This window comes from Piliocolobus tephrosceles, chromosome 11 (genome assembly GCF_002776525.5).
Source record: "Piliocolobus tephrosceles isolate RC106 chromosome 11, ASM277652v3, whole genome shotgun sequence".
NCBI lineage: Eukaryota > Metazoa > Chordata > Mammalia > Primates > Cercopithecidae > Piliocolobus > Piliocolobus tephrosceles.
Genome location: NC_045444.1, coordinates 59,444,023 through 59,455,824, shown reverse-complemented (window position 1 = coordinate 59,455,824; position 11,802 = coordinate 59,444,023). Strand labels below are relative to the sequence as shown.

The 11,802-nt window shown below is 39.8% G+C and overlaps 1 pseudogene; it reads left to right on the top strand.

Annotated features, from left to right (window-relative positions):
* The first annotated feature begins 11,307 nt into the window (after positions 1–11,307).
* LOC111522154 lies at positions 11,308–11,802 on the top strand (annotated as a pseudogene).

The following is an 11,802-nucleotide window of genomic DNA, read 5'->3' as shown; positions in this document are numbered from 1 at the left end:
CGGAAAGGAGTCCCAATCCAGACCCCAAGACAGGGTTCTTGAATCTCTCACAAGAAAGAATTCCAGGCGAATCCGTACAGTAAAGTGAAAGCAAGTTTATTAAGAAAGTAAAGGAATAAAGAATGGCTACTCCATAGGCAGAATTTAATTTTTACCAGACATCATTAATTTAACCAGACATCATTAATTTTTGAACAGCAAATGACCACTCTTCTTCTTCCTTGTTTCCAAAATCTCCATTTTATCCGTCTTTTGCCAAGCAGCCATGTACTTCAGGGAGTAGAGAGGGCAGGCTTTAGCCTGCCATTCTTGGTGGTCTCATTCTCCTTATAGTGGTGATTTGGACATGGTAAAAGGACACAATTCTGGCCAGTGAGACTTGAGGGGAAGTCTGCTATGAGTTTCTAAGAATGCTTTTCTCACTCTTAAGAATATAAGAGAATGTTCCTTCTTCTGTGTCTTCCTTTGATCAGTGTTGTTATGTCTACATGTGATGGCTGGAACTGCAGCAGCCATCCTGCAACCATGAAGTAATATGCCTAAAGACAAAAACCACAGAACATAAAGACAGAAAGAACCTGAATCTTTGATGATTTCACTGAGCCACTGAACCCTGGAACTGCTTTTTCTGTACATCTTATCATGTGAAATAGTAAGTATCCTTACTTTTTAACCAATCAATTTTTTATTACATGAAACTGAAACATCTTAACAAGTTCAATGCACAATCAGTCCTATTAAATGAATAACTGAACGAATTGATGCCAAAGAGCTCAACCACATCATGAGAGACAGAAGGGCACAGGCTTCTTCATTTTATAGTTTCATTTTATTCTATAGGGATTTGGAGCAAAGGGGTATAAGGGAAGAAAAAGAAACTGAAAGAGCACTTGAACTTAGGACAGAGGGAATCTGGTTATTTATAGTAGGGATGGATTTAGAAAGTCCTTACAAAGACACATGAAAAAAGTATGCCCAAACTGCAGTCCAGCTGCTCCGGTGGGGGTGGGGGTGCTGATGGAAGATACGAATCACACCTCAAGAAAGCAGAGCAACAATAAAACCTCATCTGGTATGATGCACACTTAATGTGGATCATATCTTAGAAACTGCCCCACATTTGGCAGTTGTAGCCCTCATGCCAGTTACTTTGTCTTTCATTCTGTAATTAACCAGTATTCCTTTTGTTGGGTTTGGAGCTTGCAAGAACTCCATCTTTTGACTAATTCACCTTCAAATGAGTGCCATATCTTGATGTATTACTGCTATAGGCTGTACCACACATGTAATCCATCATAGCAGTTAGCTGTTGCTGGGCTTCCAGGATAGAGAAACTGAGCCAGATGTTGTTCTGACACATTGGAGTAATGCATCAACCAAGCCTAGGGCTCCAACGATCTATTACCCCAAGATGGCTCTGTCCAGAATAAAGATAATCCTGGGGCATATGGAGATTTGTGCAAGCTTGACAGAGACCTACTCAGGGCTCAGAAAGACTTTACACTGAGTAGTTTGAAATAGATATTGGTTTTCCAGACCCAGTTCACCAGGTTTAATAAGGGGATACACAGACATGCACATGTATTGCTGTTATTGATCAAACTCAGGACATCAATTTCTTACTAATGTATTTCCGAAAAATCAAATCCATCCCCAACAGCATTTTATGTATCTTAATTTTTACTGTTGATGACGAGAATTGTCTTTACACAAATCTTTCAAGTCAGCAAATGATATAGGCCACTAGTCCATCATCAGGGCCCCCAGTATGTGTAAATAAGAACTGTTTAAATATTGACTGCTGAGAATATTCTGAAATCATGTACTTCCAGATTGTTTTTTGTTGCTCAAGTGAAGACTTTCACTAGTGTCTACATTGCCTTGGCACACAAGAGCATAAATGAAGTCACCTAAAGCACTGACATAAAATACATAGGAAAGTATAACTATTCCTCATTTAGGTACTCTCATTTATCCAGCCTTACCAGTACTTACACTTTTGTACCTAAATCTCCCATCAGCAACATGAGAAATTATTGACAACTGTAGTGAACAAAAAGATAGGACTTCCTAGAATTGCAGGGGTGATGAGGCAGCACAGGCAATCAGATCTTTTTGGTGACATAACAATCCTGTATATCTTAGCAACAAAATTTTAATTTTGCATAAATAGGAGAGTTAGCCAAATAGTACAGAAAAGTTTGATTCAGGAATCCTTCATTCTTTGCTACATTCTACACAGCCAAAAAATAATCTTGATTAATATTTCCATAAATAAAACATCCCCAAATAATATTGTTGGCACTTCAATGGAATTAAAATGGTTATCAGCAATTTCTTATTAGATTCATTCTCCCTGTCCCTGCCAGTTGAATTAAGGTCTCCCTTTTTATGTAGGCACAGAATGATCACTGTTCTTACTTCTCCATCATGAAATGAGCACGGGATTTCAGAGGCATTTTTCTTTAGGAAAGCAATGAAGGCTTTATCTAGATATGGATATAGTAGGGAGGGTAACCAATTTGTCCCACTTTGCTTGAGAGTTTCCTAGTTTTAGGCCTGCATTCTCTTGTCCTGGAAATCCCTCAGTCCTGGGCAAACTAGGACGTTCGGTCACCCTAGCAGTAGGTCCTTAGGAACTCACACTTGGGGGCAGTGTAACTAAGCCAAAAACCAGGCCATTCTGTCTAAGCCCTAGACTTCTATTTCCTCCTGTGCAAATAGAAATAAAATGCAATGTGGTGAAAGATACAATGGGAACTAGGTTAAGCAATGGGTTTGTAATAGGTGCACCTCTTCACAAAGGGCCTTCACATAGATTCCAAGAGAGAAAAGAAAGGGATGTAACATTTATTAAGCAGCTATTTTAGTCACTTTACCTATCACATTCATATAATTCTTACCAGCCCCAAAGTAAGTGCTATTAATAATATGTTTTATAAAGCAGATTACTGAGACTCAGAGAAGCCTAAGGTCATATAACTAATGAGTGAGTGGTGAATTAGAGATTTCAGCAAAGGCCTTCCTACTCCTTAGCACAGCTTTGGAAGTAGACAGAAGCCAGGCCCAGTCACTCACATCTGTAATCTCAACAGTTTGAGAGCCGAGGCAGGAGGATCGCTTGAGACCAGGAGTTTGAGACCAACCTGGGCAACATTGGCAGACCCCATCTCTGCAAAAAATTAAAAATTAGCCAGGCACGGTTGCACACCCCTGTAGTCCCAGCTACTCAGGAGGCTGAGGCAGGAGTATCACTTGAGCCCGGGGGTGTTGAGGCTACAGTGAGCTATGATCGGGCCAGTGCACTCCAGCCTGGGCAACAGACAGAGACCCTGTCTTAAAACAAAAACAACAAACTAACAAAAAAGAAGTAGACAGACATAGTACAATTACAGAAAGAGTCCTGCCCAAAATAGACTACTCGACTGCCTATAATTCTCTCCTCATAAAATGTGTTTTCTTTCATCCCGAATATGTTAATAGGCTTCAGTTAAAAGGCAAAAGTTCCTTGCAGCAAACTTTTCCCTTGTAGGGAATTTGAACGGGTTGAAAGTATTATAAGGTAACATTTTTCTTGTTGGCTAATCTTATAGATGTTAAATGACAACCAGCTGAAAGCAGGATGCTGCAGAGTAGCCTCCTGTGGATGGAGTGTTGAAATGCAAGCAGAGGGCCTCAAAGATAGAAGAATCCAATACTGAATGCTCTTCTTTTGTTGTATAATCAAAGGCACAGACTAGGATCTTGCAATAGAGTTCTGGTTATATTAGGTTGGTGCAAAAGGAATTGCGGTTTTTGCCATTACTTTCAATGGCAGACACTGCAATTACTTCCGCACCAACCTCAGTGACCCAACCCCTGAGTGGCCTTGGCAGCCTGGGTTCCTCAACCACAACCTGAGGGAGTTGGGCCAAACAATGGTTCTGAGCATTCCCTTCCAGTCTAAAGCTGTAGACTTCTAGAGCAATGTGGTAGGTTTCTCAGAGCGCTTTCTCAGAGGCCAATATTCTAGTTCTCACCTTGACCTTAAAAGTTGGCAGGATACACACAGGATTTGCAGCCTCCTTATTAATCCCAGAAGCAGCAGAGTGCCAGAGTGGAAAGAACGTGGGGTTTGGAGTCAGATCTGGGTTGAGATCCTTGCTCTACCATTTGAAGCTGTAATTTTGGGCAAGTTTCCTGACCTCTTTGTTTAAATCACATTACATTCACCTACAAAATAGCAATGAACCAACCAACTGGTAGCTGTGTTGGGAGCATTAAATGAAGAAGCACATGCATAACCCAAATGACAATGGCACAAGGCCGTGCAGCTGTTTCACTGTGAACTGCCGCTCACATAGGACTTCCCAGTTATTTCCAACACCCTGTAGGCAGCCTCACCTGGGTGCAGAAACAAGCCCCAGATGACCCTTCACCTTGGCTTCCCTCTCTGGCCTCCACAATGATGTCCGAGTTGCCCATCACTGTGCCGTCATGGTCAATGGCTGTCACCAATCCTTCTGATCCTTCCACTCTAACAACAGGGGAAGGGAAATTGACCCTCAGCCGCACCTTCTGATCTTTCCTAGCTCCACCAATTTCTTTTCCACGGTTAGAACACAGTTCAAGCCAACAGAAGAACTTGTCTCCTGCATAAAAATACTGGAGATCTCATCAAATGTAAAAATTACCTTCAATTTAATACTAACCATTCCACTGGAGTTGTCAAATTCCTAGAAACAGAAAGTAAGATGGTGGTTGCCAGGGACTGTGGGGAGAGGAGAATGGGGAGTTGTTATATATAATGGGTACCAAATTTTACTTTGGGAAAAAACAGGCCAGGCGCGGTGGCTAACGCCTGTAATCCCAGCACTTTGGGAGGCCAAGGCAGGCGGAGCATGAGGTCAGGAGATCGAGATCATCCTGGCTAACACAGTGAAACCCCATCTCTACTAAAAATACAAAAAATTAGCCAGGCACGGTGGCGCATGCCTGTAGTCTCAGCTACTCGGGAGGCTGAGGCAGGAGAATCACAAAACATTCTGGAGGAGGATGGTAGTGATGGCCACATGGTAATGTGAATGTATTTAATGCCATTGAACTGCACACTTAAATATAGTTAAAATGATAAATTTTATGTTATGTATATTTTACCACCAAAAACAACAAAAAAATTAAACTATCATAGAAAGACCACAGGTGTTTCCTGAGACTCACTCCCAAATTCCATTTCAATGAACAGCCAGGCCAACTCTGAACCCTAAGGGAGAAGTATAGAAGGAAGCAAAGAACAGTTCCAGCTCTGGAGGAGCTTAAAATCTGGTGCAGAGAGCTCACTTGCTTGTAAAAGAGTGAAGAGAGTCCATGCAGGAAAAGCTGAGCCCACGCCCTGGGATTGTTTGGTGTTTCCAGTACTGCACTCGGACCTAGTGGCCATCTCGTGTGGGTTTCACGGGAAAACAGTTTCTCCATCACAGCACAAAGAGGCCCTTGGTGCTTCCTTATGATTCTGTTCGGAAAACAACACAGAAAATTAGTCAACTATTAATTAATCATGAGGTTGAGGCACTGGCATCAAACTGCCTAGGTTAAAATGCTAGCTGTGTGATCTGGAGCCATTAACTTGATCTCTCTGTACCTCAGTCTTCCCATGTTTGAAATGGGAAAAATAAGTACTAGTACCTACCTCTATGATCCTTGCATGAAGCAGGTGAAGTGACCAGGTCTCACTTAGCACCTGGTGAGTCACTGGGTATTATTCCTGACTGTGCCACCATGCCCCATTCCAAGTTAAGATAAAATTAAACTTGAAGTTTAAGGTTATATGTCTGCCTTCTTAAGTTTCTTTTTTTCCTGGACTGTCAGACTTTCTCCCTGAACAGTGGTTTTTCCAGACTTACCAATCAAAAGACTTTACACTCTTCATGATTACTTTGCAAATTTCCTTAGAAAATCTCTTTTTATCCACCCAAAGAAATTTTGACATACAAAGAGTAACATTAATATGTAAATTAGCATACAGTAAAATTCATTTTGGTGCCTCCAAGGCAGTATTTTTATAAATACAGAAACATAATTATGCATCCTCTAGAGGACTAAAAATAATTACACAAATTTACAACAAAGCCCAAGGCTGTGTTTCCTTTTAACTGACTGTTTTTAATATCATTTAAATCTTGTTAGAACTTAATTACCAAATCTCTCTTGTAATAATTCAGGTGGAAGATATAAAGTCTAAACTTGCCATTCAGAAAACAGAACCTCATCAGACAAACAAAGACATTGAGGCACTGATTGCCCGAATAGGACAACAGAAAAAATTCTGTCAGGATGGAGCCATGTTAGGCACTGAGACAAAGAGACCCTCTGAGAAAAATCATTAATATTAATATATGAGCCGTGTTAATTATTTTAATCTTAATTTCTTGGAAGCACAAGATTACCTATTATTATCATTGTAGATTATAAACCAAATTAACCATTTCTCCCTCTTTCATTTTCCATATTTTCCTTGTCTTTTTCCAATTAAGGTCAGTATAATTTCAGGGCAACATTCTTTTCATAACAATTTAATTACTCTTTCGAAAATCTATCTAGAATGTGTGTGTGTCTGTGTGTGTGCTTCATATCTAAAGATCAGCTTATGTTAATGTGGAAAAGAACAGTGAACAAAGTCAGGAGCTAGCGTTCAATGTATACTCCGTTTTTAAAGACAGTAATTTATTGGCACTTAGAAAAAATGGACTCCTTATTATGAAATAAAAGGCACAAGAAACTCGAACATTTGACATTTGAACACATTTTCTTTTCTTTCGTTCTTTTTTTTTTTTTTTTTTTTTGAAACATCTCACTCTGTTGCCCTGGCTGGAATGCAGTGGTGCAATCACAGTTCACTGCAGCCCTGACCTCCTGGACCCAATCAATCTTCCTGCCTCAGCCTCCCTAGTAGCTGGAAACAAACACATTTTCATTTACCACTAGTTAATAATATCATCTAGGACTTTTGTAGCTCCCTGGAAAATTGATTAGTCAATGTATGCTATAAAGAATAATAATTTGTTCATGTGCGGTATCTCTAACATAGGTTGTTATCCATTATAACAAAACCTGACCAATTAATTTTTCAAGTACAAGTTCCATATATGAAATGTCTATACAAAGTCATAATTCATTCTAGTCACTACGAAATATCAGTCAATTCAGTGAAAAAAATATTAATCAAAATGATTGTTTGAGTTATTGAATCTCATTTTTAACAATTATTTTGGTTTTGTGTAGACATAGAAATGTACATACATTTGTGCTTATGATACATGGATTTTTTTTCCCATTTCAATGGCTTTAATCCTATAGAAAGATATATAATTCTGCTATTATTTATACACAGTATACTTGATATATGTGCGGGTAAGAAGCCTTGCTCTTGCTTCTTGTCTTCAAGGACTTTTTAAAATACCTCCTTTGGGCCAGGCTCAGTGGCTCATGCCTGTAATCCCAGCACTTTGGGAGGCCAAGGTGAGCAGATCACCTGAGGTCAGGAGTTCAATACCAGGCTGGCCAACATGGTGAAACCCCATCTCTACTAAAAATACAAAAATTAACCAGGCATGGTGGCAGGTGCCTGTAATTCCAGCTACTTGGGAGGCTGAGGCAAGAGAATCACTTGAACCTGCAAGGCGGAGGTTGCAGTGAGTCCAGATCGTGCCACTGCACTCCAGCCTGGGTAACAGAGTGAAACTCTGTCTCAAAAAAATAAAATAAAATACCTCCTTTGAATGAATCCAAAGGAAGTATCACTTTGACAGACAGACTTGAAATGAAGGCTCCAACGGAATGGGTAGATTTTTCTATTTTAACTCATCTTCTTTCACTGATGTGTATTTCTTTGAAAAGTCCTCCCTCTTATGCCATATTCTCCTTTTATCATAAAATTAATCATTACCTCTGTTCAAGCAACATTTAAGCTGTGTATGATTTGGGGAAATTCCAGTCTTGCAGTGCTTAAATTTCCAAGTCATGCTCTTGGTTGTCATTTGTAACTGGTCCGACTGGGACCCAAAATAAGTAAATAGACCTGTACAGATTTCATATCTGGAGGAGGGTCTAATGAGCAATAAGGGGAAGCAAAAAGATTGGATCAGTCCCCATGGAATCTCTAAGCATTGCATAGAACTAAGTGCAGGATGATAATAGAAGAGATTCAAGCACGTGAGTTTCCCCTCATCTCTTTTTGTTAGTGATGGCAGAGTGTTACTCAAAATCAGAAGACTAAATATATTGCCTTGGCTGCTGAAAATGAAAATATCTAAAAAACTCTTTCTGCAGATACTACACATAGGCCTTATAGCCTGTGACCATCTTTCCTCTTGGCCAGTATGAGAAATCATCCATGATATCTGCCCATTGTACATGTCTGTTGCATTTGCCAGCTAATGTTTAGTAACAAGGGCTGTTTGTTCTTCTCAAAAATTTGAACTTTCTCCATTTGTGTTTACCTTCACATCCAAACTAGAACAACTCTGCTCTGAGTTAATTCCCCAATTTCATTATGGTCACACTGGGGAAGGGGAGAGGAATCTGTGTACAAACCAGCAGACAGAAAACAATGGGAACAGGCAGCAATCCAAGAGCTTTGGCATGATTTGCAGGAGAAAACCAGCTCTGATTAATGCTATCAAAATGCTTGCCTTTCCTGTGATTGATATTCCAGCCCCTTGTTACAATTATTGATGCTGGTGACCACTATTATGACAGTCTTTTTATAGTTTGCTGTTTTGGAAGGAGGTTGCATGGACTTCACCAGAACATTTGCACACCTGCCTCAATTTAACCTAAAACCCATTATTTTGCAAACAAAACATATAAACCCAAAATAGCAATCATTATTTCCCATATTCTGCTATTAAAATGCTCCTGCTCATGGTAAGGAGTAGATCTCCTGCTGGTCCGCTATAGGAATAAGGCGTGAAAGGCAGTGTGGAGGGTAGGATGCACCATTTGAAAGTTCTTTGGCATATAAAACCTGGCAAACCAAAGACATCATTTGAAATGGTATTGTATGCCCTGGGGTGGTGACATTACAGCAGGCTGAAATCGGCATGTGTTAAGTTTTATGAATTGCTGATCTTCAGGAGTAAGTGATAAAACAGTCACAAGTATCTAAAAACGCCCTTGCCCTGAAGAGCTTGCCCTGGATACCACAAATGTGCCTAGAAACACTACGCACCTCTGTGCATGGGGTTTGTTTGTTTGTTTGTTTGTTTTGAGACAGAGTCTCACTCTGTCCCATGCTGGGGTGCAGTGGCAGGATCTCACTGCGATCTCCACCTCTCAGGTTCAAGTGATTCTCCCAATTCAGCCTCCTGAGTACATCAGGTTTTTTTATAAGTTTGATATGAAATGTAAACAGGTTCATTTTTACTCTCAGATTATCCCATTATTCTGGTTAAAATAATTACCAGCCTAACCTTTGTGTTCCTTCTCATTTAAACTTGACTAAACTAACAACTTTTCCTAGTTTCCTGCCTCTGATTCTTACAGGATTGGAATTTTTGGTCTTCCTGTCTCCCCAGGGCAATATTTTAAGTTATAGCAGCCAGAAAACGATAAAGAGAAAAATAAAGTACATTTTACAAGTGCTTTTCCAGCAAAACTCAAGTCATTTTTCTTGTAATACATAGGTTTAGTGAGGACATTTAAAGGAACTGGTATTTTAAAAGGAAAACATTATTAAAAATAAACCTATATACCTTCCAAAAGACTTACTTTCTCTAAAGGGTATTTTTGTTAAATAATAGTTAATGTAAGTGCACAGGATTAAGCTCCCTGCTATATAGCCAGGACTTAGAATTGTGCCCAGTATATGGTAGACATTCAACAATACATGAATGAATTAATGAATGGAACTGACAGAAATAAGCCTTTGTAGAGGAATGTTCTATAAAAGTTGTTGCCATTTGGATTGATCACTGTGGGCAGTCAAATCTTGATGAAAATAGACAAGTAGGCTGCACTTAGTCTAGATATCTGTCTGTACCAATATCAGATATGGCTTTCTCTTTCTACTTTTTAGTATGAGATTTTTTAACATATAAAATGTTAGAAGAAGAATTACAGTTCAAAAGATAGCAATCATACTTGCTTTGTCTCTGTGTGTGTACAACTTGATAGTAATCTACAAACATCTGACACTTTGCCTCTAAATACTTCAGCATTTATCTCTTAAGCATACGAATACATGATCTGATTGTTCTTCAACAAAAAATTTAAGAAAACAAAATTAAAGAATAGGATTGTTGGGGAATTACTGATACAATAAATAAGAACTTTAAGTCACCAAGTTTTGAGCCTAAGTATATACAGCAAGGCTGAATGGTGGGATTCTGCTCATTGTTCCCAGTTTCCTACAAATGGAAATCCTAAGCATCTGTGAAATACTCTTGTCTGATTCCCACCCAAGGCCTCTATTGTATCTGTCGTTCAGGCTCACGTGAAGTGCTCTTATGCACCCTTTACTGCTCTCAGCCCTCAAAGCTTCCTTGCACCATGGCCCTCATTAGGATTTAAAGGAAATTCTCAGTCTCTGACTGGCATAGCTTCAAGTCCAAGTAAAGGACAGTCTACTTAACAATTGTATTTATAACATAAGATTTGCTCTAATGCTCTCTACTGGACATTGCTGCCAGTTACTTATAGCTAGGAAAGACCTTTTTTCCCACCGTTACAGGCTTAGAGCTATCCCCCTCTCTCTAAGCATTCTCTCTGAATGTGTATGTTCTACATTTTGCATGGAAAAGGAGCTCCCAGAGTGAGATCTCAGCTGAAATGAATGCTCTATGGGATGCTGAATAGAAATATTATCTTTCACATAATGAGCACCTCCATGCCCAGACTCCCCATTCCCCATCTCATTAGGGCAGCCAAGAGCCTTCGTGTTTAACCATTGTTCTCCCTATGCTATTTGAGCTGCATCATATATATGCATGTTCTCAACAACATGGATGTCAGCACAACAAATATGACTATATTTAATTCGGATAACTCTGTGTAGACTGGAGCTACTGTTTGCATTTCGACTCAGATGCTGAATAATTACATACCAATTCATTGAAGACCTATGTCCAAGGTTATTTTCTACTACCAATGGATTTGGAGAAATATATGTTTCTCCATAAGATTCCTCCCTAACTTGCCTGGGAATTTATCTGGAAAGTGAGTGTGGGAAACAGTAGTAGCAAGGTTGAGGGAACAGGACTCCACCTTATTCCATAAACAGTCATTGAGTGCTTTGCAGATGCAGCCATCGGGAGCTCTGTATTACCAGCCATGTATTACCCCACTATGTTCTTCCACATCTCTGTCAACGGTGAGTCCTTGGGCCATGTCTATTTTGAGCTGTTTGCAGACAAGTTTCCAAAGACAGCAGAAAACTTTTGTGCTCTGAGCACTGGAGACAAAAGCTTTGGTTACAAGGGTTCTTGCTTTCACAGAATTATTCCAGGGTTTATGTGTCAGGGTGGTGACTACACACACCATAATGGCACTGGCAGCAAGTCAATCTACGGGGAGAAATTTGATGATGAGAACTTCATCCCGAAGCATACAGGTCCTGGCATCTTGTCCATGGCAAATGCTGGACCCAACACAAATGGTTCCCAGTTCTTCATCTGCACTGCCAAGAATAAATGGTTGGATGGCAAGCATGTGGTCTTTGGCAAGATGAAAGAAGGCATGAATATTGTGGAGGCCATGGAGCACTTTGGGTCCAGGAATGGCAAGACCAGCAAGAAGATCACCATTGCTGACTGTGGACAGCTCTAA